We start from the raw sequence: 12,243 nt of genomic DNA on the forward strand, positions 1-12,243 counted from the left end.
TTGATCACCATCTACTCCATCATACTCTGTCCTCACTTGGATTTTGTGATTGCGATCTGTGTTGATTCTCTTCTTACTGCTCCTATCACACTTTTATTGTTTCCTCTTGTGGAGTTTAGTGTGTCTCAGGATTCTGACCTAGGCAGTCTTCTCTTCTCTCTCTATTCTAATTCCTTTGGTGCAAATCTTTCTTCTTATGGCTTTCAGTACCATCTTTTTGCTGATGATTCCCTCTCTCCACCAGGACTTTCATCAGGAATCGAGTCCCAGATCTCAGCCTGCTTGTCTGTCATTGCTGCCTGAGTATCCCACTTCATCTTAAACTCAGGATGGCTAAGACAGAGTGCCTTACATTTTACTCCCCAGTCCATTTTCCCTCCTTTTCAACTCTCTATTTCTGTGGATAACACTGCAATCCTCCCAGTCCCCTTAGCCCATAACTTTGCATTCATCTTTGACTCTTCTCTTTCCTTTTCTAAATCTATCCCAAACACAGCTAAAATGTGCTGTTTCTTTCTCTATAACATTACCAAAATTCATTCCTTACTTTTTGAACTCATTACCAGAACCCTTATCCACTTTCTCAATACCTCCCACTTAGACTATTGCAACCTGCTCCTCACAGGTCTACTAAGTCATCTCTCTCCAATGAAATCTATTCAAAATTCAGCTGTACGACTTATCTTTCATCCAAGACACTGCCCCCATATAACCCCTCTTTTCAAGTCACTACATTGGTTCCCTTTCCATTCCTGTATACAAATCAAGCTCCTCTTCCTCATCTACAAGATACTTCACTGCAACTCCTCACTGCCTCTCTCTTATCTCTCTTTATACCCTTCCTCATGCACTCTGCTGATCAGGCTACTTACTCCTATGTATACCTTTCTCCTCCACTGCCAATTCTCAGTGCCATGCTTTCCACCTGGCTGCACCATATGTTTAGAATAGACTTCCTGAGCAGGTGCGTCATGCCCCCTCTCTTACTGTTACAAATGGGCTCCGGTCAGGAGTCGTGAACACCACCCAGAAGGGTGGCTCCAGGTGGAGAGAGACAGGAATGGCTAGAAACAGTGTCTGGGTCCAGGCTGGGTCAGGGCAGGCGGCAAGTAGCAGTGTCTGGGTCCAGGCTGGGTCAGGGCAGGCGGCAAGTAGCAGTGTCTGGGTCCAGGCTGGGTCAGGGCAGGTGGCAAGTAGCAGTGTCTGGGTCCAGGCTGGATCAGGGCAGGCGGCAGATAGCAGTGTCTGGGTTCAGGCTGGGTCAGGGCAAGGCAGGTCAGAAGGCCCGTAGGCCACACACACACAGAAGGCCCGTAGGCCACACACAGTAAGCAGGGCAAGGCAGGTCAGAAGGCCCGTAGGCCACACACACACAGAAGGCCCGTAGGCCACACACCGTAAGCAGGGCAAGGCAGGTCAGAAGGCCCGTAGGCCACACACACACAGAAGGCCCGTAGGCCACACACAGTAAGCAGGGCAAGGCAGGTCAGAAGGCCCGTAGGCCACACACACACAGAAGGCCCGTAGGCCACACACAGTAAGCAGGGCAAGGCAGGTCAGAAGGCCCGTAGGCCACACACACACAGAAGGCCCATAGGCCACACACAGTACACGGTAGCAGGCCCAAAGGTACACCCAGAGCAAGGCAAGTTAGAAGGCCCGAAGGCCGCGCAAAGCAAGGAATGAATAAGGCCCAAAGGCCGCGCAAGGCAAGGAATAAGGCCCGAAGGCAAGGCAAGGTCCTGGGACCAAACGCACAGCAAGCAGGGAAGGAAGGCTAGAGCAGGGAGCCCAGGCGAGCTCGATGCCGAGGCAGGGTTATAAGGGACAGCCCAGAACATAGAGTGGACAGGGGAGATGGACTGGGCCTGTCAGGAGAGCCAGCACTAGAGGGACCCCTGGTGGTGAGGCGGTTGCACTGTAGCCATAGCCGTAACACTTACCTTATCTAAAACCCATCTAAAAATCCACCTTTATGAGTCTGCTTTTAATTCTTAACCCCTGATTGTCCCACTTACAGACTCATTTAACTCTTAACCATTATCTTAATAAATGAAATTCCCGAAGTCTCTTGTGCCTTGTTTGATTGCCTTGTGTAGATTGTAAGCTCTACAGAGAAGGGACTGTCTCTTATATGTTTTTTGTTCAGTGCTGTATATATCAAGTAGCACTATAGAAGTGTTAAGTAATAATAGTAGTAGTAGGTCTATGTATTATTGTTTTTTGCCTTTGTACTGTGTATTTTACAGTGGCTAAGATTTTTTATATTGTATACTATATAATCCTTTGGCTTAATATTCCATTTTCATTTTTAATCCTTTTCTGCAAAAACAGGACAATTGTAGAAAATAATTCACTAATGTTGTTCGTTTGTGTTCTCTTGTTTGATATACCTGGGCACATCATTTGTATTCAAGTACAACCATTTTTTCAAATTGTATGGAAATTCACTGATTACATGCTGTTTCAAAATGTTCTCTAAGAAGAGTTTAGGAATTAGAGACAGCAGGTTGTGATTATTTATTAGAAGTCTTAAGGGGTTGTGCTGAAAAATAAAAAAGATGAAAGACAATGAGTTCTAGTTGATGAGAAAATCATTTCTTCTATTTAGTTGATGCTGCATGATTAAAGAAATTTTGGGATTAGTCTCCCCATATCTTACCTTGACTTTGCTATAACAGATAATTTAGTATGTTGCTTAAATTTACATCTTTCTATTTCCTAGCACAAAATCCCCAATGAGATGCTGTCTGTAAAAATTGATGATGGAGGGTTAGTCAACAAAGCATTTTCCTTTGATAAGCCTGTCAATCTTAAAAAGACTCCAAAAATATGTCTCTTAGGGCACATCTATAACAATCCCAATGTAGCTCAGGAATAGCCAACTATTTCTGGAAAGCTGCCAAAATAATTCATTTTTAGAATATATACAATGAATATTTATACGATATATTTGCACACATTTAAGAACCAGATTAATTTTCATGGTTTGGTTAATATAATCACCAAACATTTTGCACTACCATGGACTCCAGCTGGCCAATTGCACTATAGATGTAGCAAATAAAAAAGTACAAAAACACTAGAGAAAGGACAAAAGTTCCCAAATAGTTGAACTTCTATTCCAAAATGACCAATACCTCATAAAATGAGATTTTGTGCAGGCATTTGTTTAAGAGCCTAGCTAACTGTAAAACACTCCATAACCATGATATTTCATCTATTGATTTTTTTTCCACATACTTCTTACAGCTATGAATATTATGCAGGAATGGAACGGAAGGAGGAAGGAAAGCAGGAACCAGAGGAACTTATTGCGCCAGTCGCGGAAGAAGGAACCAATGGTTCTCTTCAACTGATGGTTGAAGAGAATGGCTGGGAGGATGAAACATGTGCCAGTGGAACCAGACCACTTGCAAATAAGGAGCAGATTAGTGAGTAAAGACAGGAATGAGATGGAGACAGCGTAGTAAAAGGAGACAAAGAGGTTTCACTTTATAAGGGTGAGGTGAGAGACAAAAGAAAGTAAATGTTATTTGGGAGCAGGACAAGTCAACATGAAAGTCAAAGAATGGAAAGAGGGGTTGGGCATGTGCAAGAGACAGAGTTACTGGTTTATTTTTATTTATTTATTTTATTTAAACGTTTTATATACCGCCCTGTGGGTAGTAGTCTATCCATCTTAGCTGTTCACAAAAATAAAACATACACAATAGCATCATACATCAACATAAAATTTTAACATACATAATAATCAAGGAAAAAAATCAGAACAAAGCACCATCAATATTGAGTATTTTTTTTTTAACCTGCTGACTTTTTCCCATTGAAAGAAAAGAGCCAGATCCCCCTCCCTTCCTGTTTTAACAACAACAAATACACCCAGCTAATCCACTTTTCCCCAAATCCCCTCTCAACCGCAACCTCTATACAATACCCCAGCCCCCCAGGGACTTCCCTCACCCCTGATAAGTGAAAGCCCAGTTGGAAGAGATAGACGCTTGCCTGCTCCTAGCCCTTCCAGCATTGCTACCAGGGCAACTCTGGAAGCATATAGCCAACTTTTTATCCTACGCTTCCAGGTTTCCTGCCAGAGCAATGCTGGAAATACTGAGAATGGGTAAGAGACTATCACTCTTGGATGGGCTTTTGCTGATCTGGGGTTGATCCTGGGGAATCTGCAGTATTGCATACTAGAGATGTGAATCGTGTCCTCGATCGTCTTAACGATCGATTTCGGCTGGGAGGGGGAGGGAATCGTATTGTCGCCATTTGGGTGTTTAGAGTATCGTGAAAATCGTTAAAATCGTGAACCGGCACACTAAAACCCCCTAAAACCCACCCCCGACCCTTTAAATTAAATCCCCCACCCTCCCGAACGCCCCCCAAATGCCTTAAATTACCTGGGGGTCCAGAGGCGGTCCATAGCTAAATCGGGGGAAAGGGGAGGGCAGGAAAACCGGCACACTAAAACACCCTAAAACCCACCCCTGACCCTTTAAATTAAATCCCCCACCCTCCCAACCCCCCCCCCCCAAATGCCTTAAATTACCTGGGGGTCCAGCGGCGGTCCGTAGCTAAATCGGGGGAAGGGGGAGGGCAGGAAAACCGGCACACTAAAACACCCTAAAACCCACCCCCGACCCTTTAAATGAAATCCCCCACCCTCCCGAACACCCCCCCAAATGCCTTAAATTACCTGGGGGTCCAGCGGCGGTCCGGAACGGTCTCCTGCAATTGAATCGTGTTGTCTTCAGCCGGCGCCATTCTGTGCCGCCATTTTGCAAAATGGCGGCGCAAAATGGTGGCGGCCATAGACCAACACGATTCGACTGCAGGAGGTCGTTCCGGACCCCCACTGGACTTTTGGCAAGTCTTGTGGGGGTCAGGAGGCCCCCCCAAGCTGGCCAAAAGTCCCTGGGGGTCCAGCGGGGGTCCGGGAGCGATTTCCTGCCGCGAATCGTTTTCCATACGGAAAATGGCGCCGGCAGGAGATCGACTGCAGGAGGTCGTTCAGCGGGGGTTCTGGACCCCCCGCTGAACGACCTGACTTTTGGCCAGCTTGGGGGGGCCTCCTGACCCCCACAAGACTTGCCAAAAGTCCAGCGGGGGTCCGGAACGACCTCCTGCAGTCAAATCGTGTTGGTCTATGGCCACCGCCATTTTGCACCGCCATTTTGCAAAATGGCGGCGCAGAATGGCGCTGGCTGAAGACAACATGATTCAATTGCAGGAGGCCTTCCGGACCGCCGCTGGACCCCCAGGTAATTTAAGGCATTTGGGGGGGGGTTCGGGAGGGTGGGGGATTTAATTTAAAGGGTCGGGGGTGGGTTTTAGGGTGTTTTAGTGTGCTGGTTTTCCTGCCCTCCCCTTTCCCCCAATTTACGATTTTTTGACGATAAATCGGGGGAATTGTTATTGTATCGTGGCCCTAACGATTTTTGACGATTTAAAATATATCGGACGATATTTTAAATCGTCAAAAAACGATTCACATCCCTATTGCATACTAGGTTGTGGGTGGGAGGAGGAAGAAAAAGGTGACTTTGGCTGTTTTGGGTTTGTTTGTTTTTAAATGGCGAAGGGGGTCTGGCCTCCTACCTGCTTCATTTTTAAAAAGTTGGGATGGTGGGGGTTAGGAAGAGAATCAGACAATAAGGACCCAATAATTTTTAAGTGTTGTCTAGGCTGGGTGCTAAGGGATTGGACCTAAAACCTCAAGGTGCTTTTTTGTCTACAAATCTGGTTAATTGGCACATTATCTGATCTCATGCAGCTGGATAACTTTAAAACTTTTATATTCATAGATAGCCAGATAGAGGTTTTTTTTAAGGTATCAGGCTAAATGTAGCCAAATAACTTTAAGTGAGCCTGTGCAATGGGACATTTTCTTCAGCTAAATATTTGGGACAAGTTATCCAGCTAAATTTAGCCAGATAACTTATCTTCTTGCAGGCTTAGAGGTGAATTTTCAAAATATTTATACCATATACGTGCATAAGTATCTTATATGCATATACACACTATTAAAAAAATATCAAAAGTATGTATGTATTTTCAGTCCCATGTGCATTATTTACATGAAGAAAAAAGGGGTGATCTAGGGGCATTCTGGGTCAGGGCCAAGAGGTACATGCACAAGTTGCTATTTAATATGAGACTTACATGCTGTAACGGCCTTGCATTCTGGTTGATACACTTCTCTCAGAACACAAACTGAGTTTCTTCCTCTTATTTCCTTCTGCAGGATTCTGGGCACAAACATCTCATGTGATTTCAGGAAAAATCCTCAAAGTCCATACTATACTGTTCATTGAATAATTCTTAGTGCATTCACAATGTTATAACAACTCCTAAGGCCATAAACATCAAGGGGTAGATTTTCAAAGGGTTACACGTGTAGATTACGCGTGTAACCCCCAAAAACCTACCACAAACCCCCCCTGCGCATGCCGAGCCTATCTTGTATAGGCTCGGTGGCACGCGCAAGCCACGGGACGCGCGTAAGTCCCGGGGCTTTCCTGAGGGGGGGCGTCGGGGGCATGTAGAGGGGCATGATCCGGGGGTGTTCCGAGGGTGGGGCCGCGGGCGTAGTTCTGGCCCGGGGGCATTCCAGGGGCTGGGGCCGCGGGCATGGTTCCAGCCCGGGGGCATTCCGGGGACATGGCCGTGGCCTCCGGACCAGCCGCCGGACAGGAACATGGTGCGCCGGCAGCTGGCCCACGAGCGCGAGTTACACCTGCCTCGAGTAGGCGTAACTTCTGGAATAAAGGTAGGGGGTTTAGATAGGACTGGGGGGGGGGTTAGGTAGGGGAAGGGAGGGGAAGGTGGGGGGAGGCAGAAGAAAAGTTCCCTCCGAGGCCGCTCCAATTTTGGAGCGGCCTCGGAGGGAACGGAGGCCGGCTGCGCAGCTCGGCGCACGCAGGCTGCCGATTTTGCTCAGCCTTGTGCGCGCCGATCCCAGATTTTAACAGTTACATGCCGCTACACACATATCTATTAAAATCCCGCATACTCTTATTTATTTATTTATTTATAAATTTTTATATACCGCCGCTCATCAAAGATATCACGTCGGTGTACAGTGAACAGGAACTTACGCCGGAGCGTTTTACATTTAACAGAGCCCTGATGCGTGAACAAAAGTATGCATGTGCGTAATTTTGTAAAATCTACCCCCAAGTGTCCTAAGTTATTCAGAGCTCTAATTTGGGCCGGATTTTAAGAATTACACGCAGGCGTAGATTTGTGCGCGCAACCCGGTGCGCACAAATCTTCACCCAATTTTATAACATGAGCGCGTTTTATTCCAGAAGTTGGGCGTGCCAAGCCCTAGGAGAGCCCCGATGACTTTCCCCATTCTCTCCAATGCTGCTCCGAAATCTTCCCACCTTCCCCATCCTTCCCTATCTAACCCGCCCCCAGCCCTACCTAAATCCCCCCCTACCTTTATTTTTTTATTTACGCCTGCCTCTGGGCAGGCGTAGGTTGCGCGCCCTGGCATGGTCGCTGTGCTGGAGGCCTCGGTCCCACCCCCAGACCGCCCTGCCCATTCCCCGCCCCTTTTTTCAAGCCCCAGGACATGCGCGCATCCCGGGGCTTGCGCGCGTCACCAGGCCTATGCAAAATAGGCTTGGCGCACGCAGGAGCAGGTTTTTAAGGGTTACACACGTATAGTACGTATATTTGCTTGGGAACATAAGAACATAAGAACATGCCATACTGGGTCAGACCAAGGGTCCATCAAGCCCAGCATCCTGTTTCCAACAGTGGCCAATCCAGGCCATAAGAACCTGGCAAGTACCCAAAAACTTAGTCTATTCCATGCTACTGTTGCTAGTAATAGCAGTGGCTATTTTCTAAGTCAACTTAATAGCAGGAAGCTTAACTTCAGGTTATTTTCATGGCTCTGGAGGCTGTGCCCATTTCACCTTGTTGAAAGCCTCAAATATAGGGGGAAAATTAGCTTAGGCTCAGAGTATTTCTGCAAACACATGCTCCATGTTCTAGCGCCTGCATCACAAACTCAGTACAAAATGTTCCTTATCACTTATCAGACTTTTAAAAGGAAAGAAAAAGAAAATATTCTCTCATTGTGTCTGCCCTATCTGGGCAGTGCTTTCTTACCTTCCATACAGTAGTGCCCATAAATTACAACAGAGCCAAGCACTTTAACTATAGGATCTCTCTCTCTTTCTCTAGCGAATTTGCAGTGTCACACCCCTACACTGCAAAACTGTTTGCCAATCTTGCTTGAGTTAGGATTCAGACAGTTACCTTCTGCCAGCATCATTCTGTCATAGACATACTTACTTGTGGTCCTGATTCTGGAAGACCCTTTGATTTTTTTGTATATGGGGAGTGTGCCATTTAAAAGTTATCTTACTAAATATTTGCCTCATATGCAGATATGAGATCCACTGCATATCAGCAACATTACATATATGGGGAGTGTGCCATTTAAAAGTTATCTTACTAAATATTTGCCTCATATGCAGATATGAGATCCACTGCATATCAGCAACACTACATATCTCCGGGGATCTCCTCTGAGTTCTCCCATTTTTAAGTGTTGTAAACTAAGTTACCCATCTTTCAGAAGAGCTGAGATCCAATTTGCACATCAAACTGCTAGGTCTTCTTCAGATATTTCCTATGGCTTCTCCCTATCCAGGACTTTGTACCACTTTTGTTGGTGCCCTTTGTCTCTTGTTTGGAACCTTGGCTTGTTCTTGCCACTGTGGGCGGATGTTTTGCACCTCTCATGGTTCATGCCACTCTTTGAGCCTGCTTTGACTCTTTCTTGGTGCCTTGGAGGTTTTGCTGCTTTGTTTCCCCTTCAAGGTGTCTTACATTGTTCGTGCCAGTCTTGGTGCTGCTTTACCTCTCTTGTGTTGCCTTGTTCTTAATGCCATTTAGTAACATAGTAATGACGGCAAAAAAAGACCAGTAACATAGTAATGACGGCAAAAAAAGACCAAAATGGTCCATCTAGTCTGCCCAGCAAGCTTCCCAAGGTAGTAACTGCCGCTCCATGCAGGTTACTCCCATGATTCTCTTAAGGGTAGTAACTGCCGCTCTGTGCAGGTTATCCCCATTTTTCTCTAGCCTTTTAGGGATCCACAGTGCTTATCCCATGCCCCTTTGAAATCCTTCACAGTTTTAGTCTTCACCACTTCCTCTGGAAGGGCATTCCAGGCACCCACCACCTTCTCAGTGAATAAATATTTCCTGACATTGGTTCTAAGTCTTTCTCCCTGGAGTTTCAAATCATGACCCCTAGTTCTACTAAATTTTTTCCAATGGAAAAGGTTTGTTGATGACCATGGATCATTAAAACCTTTCAAGTATCTCAAGGTCTGTATCATATCTCCTCCTCTCCTCCAGGGTATACATATTCAGGTTCTTCAGCCTCTCCTCATAAGTCATTTGATGGAGACCACCCACCATTTTAGTTGCCCTTCTCTGAACCGCCTCCATCCTGTCTCTGTCTCCTTTGAGATACGGTCTCCAGAATTAAACACAGTATTCCAGGTGAAGCCTCACCAAGGACCTATACAAGGGGATTATCACTTCCCTTTTCTTATTAGATATTCCTCTCTTTATGCAGCCCAGCATTCTTCTGGCTTTGGCTATAGTGATGTCACACTGCTTCGTCGACTTCAGGTCATTAGACACTATTACCCCAAGGACTCTCTCCTGCTCCATGCACATCAGCCATTCAGCCCCCAATGCATATAGGTCTTTTGGATTACTTCACCCCAGGTGCATGACTCTGCATTTCTTGGCATTGAATCCCAGCTGCCATATGCTCAACGACTCTTCCTTAAATCCCGTCTCATTCTCTGTACTCCTTCCAGCGTCTCCACTCTGTTATAGATCTTAGGATCATCTGCAAATAGACAAACTTTACCTTCTAACCCTTCCGCAATGTCACTCACGAAGATGTTGAGAAGAACCGCTCTTCTCCAGTCACTAGGCACTACACCCTTTTCCAAAGATCTATTGAACAGGTCATATAGTGACATAGCACATCTCTGAGTTCCCTCAGTATTCTGGGGTGAACCTCATCAGGCCCCATGACTTTGTCCAATTTCAGTTTTCTTAGCTTTTCCCATACATTCTCTTCCGTAGATGGAGTTTCATCTACTCCACCCCCTTCTACAGTCTTGGTAACAAGTGACTGTCCTTCTCCAGGGTCTTCTTTTGTGAACACTGAACAGAAGTATTTGTTTAATATTTCTGCTAATTCATCATCTGTCTCCACCCACTGATCCTTATCCCTTTTCATTTTCACTATACCACTATATACCTTTCTCCTTTCTTTGATATATCTGAAAAATGTTTTGTCACCTCACTTTATCTCCTTGGGAATCCTGTCCTCTGCCTGACTTTTTGCTTTCTTGATTACTTTTTCATCTCCCTCAGTTTTGCCAGATAATCCTCCCTGTGTTCCACTTTTTAGAATTCATTATATTTCTTAAACGCTGCTTTTTTTTTTCTTTTATTACATCAGCCACCTCCTTTGTGAACCAGATTGGATTCTTATTTCTCTTATTTTTGTTTACTTTTCTAACATACACATTTGTTGCTTTTATAATTGCTCCTTTTAGTTTGGCCCACTGTTGTTCGACCTCTCCCATTTTCTCCCAGTCTTCAAGTTCTGCCTCCAGATATTTCCCCATTTCAACAAAGTCTGTTTTTTTGAAGTTCAAAACTCGGGTCTTTGTGACACTTCGCCAGATCCTATTTTCAATATCAAACCATACTGTTAGATGACCATTGGTGCGAGGTGGGCACCCACCTGGACATTAGAGACATTATCCCTGTTAGTGAGCACTAGGTCAAGTAAAACTCCCTCCCTCGTGGGTTCCAATACCATTTGTTTGAACAGAGCCCCTTGCAGGGCATCCACTATCTCTTGTCTTCTGTTAGATTCTGCAAAAGGGATACTCCAGTCCACGTCTAGAAGATTAAAATCACCAACACTTCCCAACAACACTTCTCAACAACTTCCCAACAACACTTCCCAACACTTCCCAACAACTTCCCAACAATCAACACTTCCCACTTTTTTCACACCTTTATAATGTCTTTGATCAGATCTCTGTCTAGTTCTTCCGTCTGATTCGGAGGGATGTACGCCACTCCAGTAAAAATGGATGTACTGTCTTCTTTTTTTACGACGGCCCTTAATGCTTCTTCTCCACCCCACTTTCCTTGCAGTTCAGTTGCTTTTATATTATTTTTTACATAAAGTGCTACTCCTCCCCCTTTTTTGTCCTTTCTGTCATTCCTTGCTTCTCTTTTGGAGCTGTGGGGTATTCTTGCCATTCTTGCTGCTATTTTGCTTCTTTTATAGTGCCTTGCGGAACTGCTGGTACTGTTTTGTCCCTTTACAGTGCCTTCAACTATTTGTGCTACTTTTGTTTCCACTTGGACACAGTTTTGGTGCCTCTTTCTGATAATGTTTACCCTCAAGTTTCTTTAGAATTGATTAGAAAACTCAGGGGCGGATTTTAAAAGGCGCGCAAATAGCCTACTTTTGTTTGCGCTCCAGGCGCAAACAAAAGTACGCTGGATTTTAGTAAATACGCGCGGAGCCGCGCGTATCTGCTAAAAACCTGGATCGGCGCACGCAAGGCTATCGATTTTGTATAGCCGGCGCGCGCCGAGCCGCGCAGCCTACCCCGTTCCCTCCAAGGCCGCTCCGAAATTGGAGCGGCCTCGGAGGGAACTTTCCTTTGCCCTCCCCTCACCTTCCCCTCCCTTCCCCTACCTAACCCACCCACCCGGCCCTGTGTAAAACCCCCCCTTACCTTTGTCGGGGGATTTACGCCTCCCGGAGGGAGGCGTAAATCCCCGCGCGCGAGCGGGCCTCCTGCGCGCCGGGCCGCGACCTGGGGGCAGGTACGGAGGGTGCGGCCACGCCCCCGGACCGCCCCGGGCCATAGCCACGTCCCCGTATCCGCCCCCAAAACGCTGCCGACACGCCCCCAAAACGCCATGACGACCGGGCCCGCCCCCGACACGCCCCCGACACGCCCCTGACATGCCCCCCTCGGAGAACCCCGGGACTTACGCGAGTCCCGGGGCTCTGCGCGCGCCGGGAGGCCTATGTAAAATAGGCTTCCCGGCGCGCAGGGCCCTGCTCGCGTAAATCCGCCCGGTTTTGGCCAGATTTACGCGAGCAGGGCTCTGAAAATCCGCCCCTCAATTTTTAAGCCCAAAATAGGCAGCATT

This window comes from Rhinatrema bivittatum, chromosome 3 (genome assembly GCF_901001135.1).
Source record: "Rhinatrema bivittatum chromosome 3, aRhiBiv1.1, whole genome shotgun sequence".
NCBI classification, from domain to species: Eukaryota; Metazoa; Chordata; class Amphibia; order Gymnophiona; family Rhinatrematidae; genus Rhinatrema; species Rhinatrema bivittatum.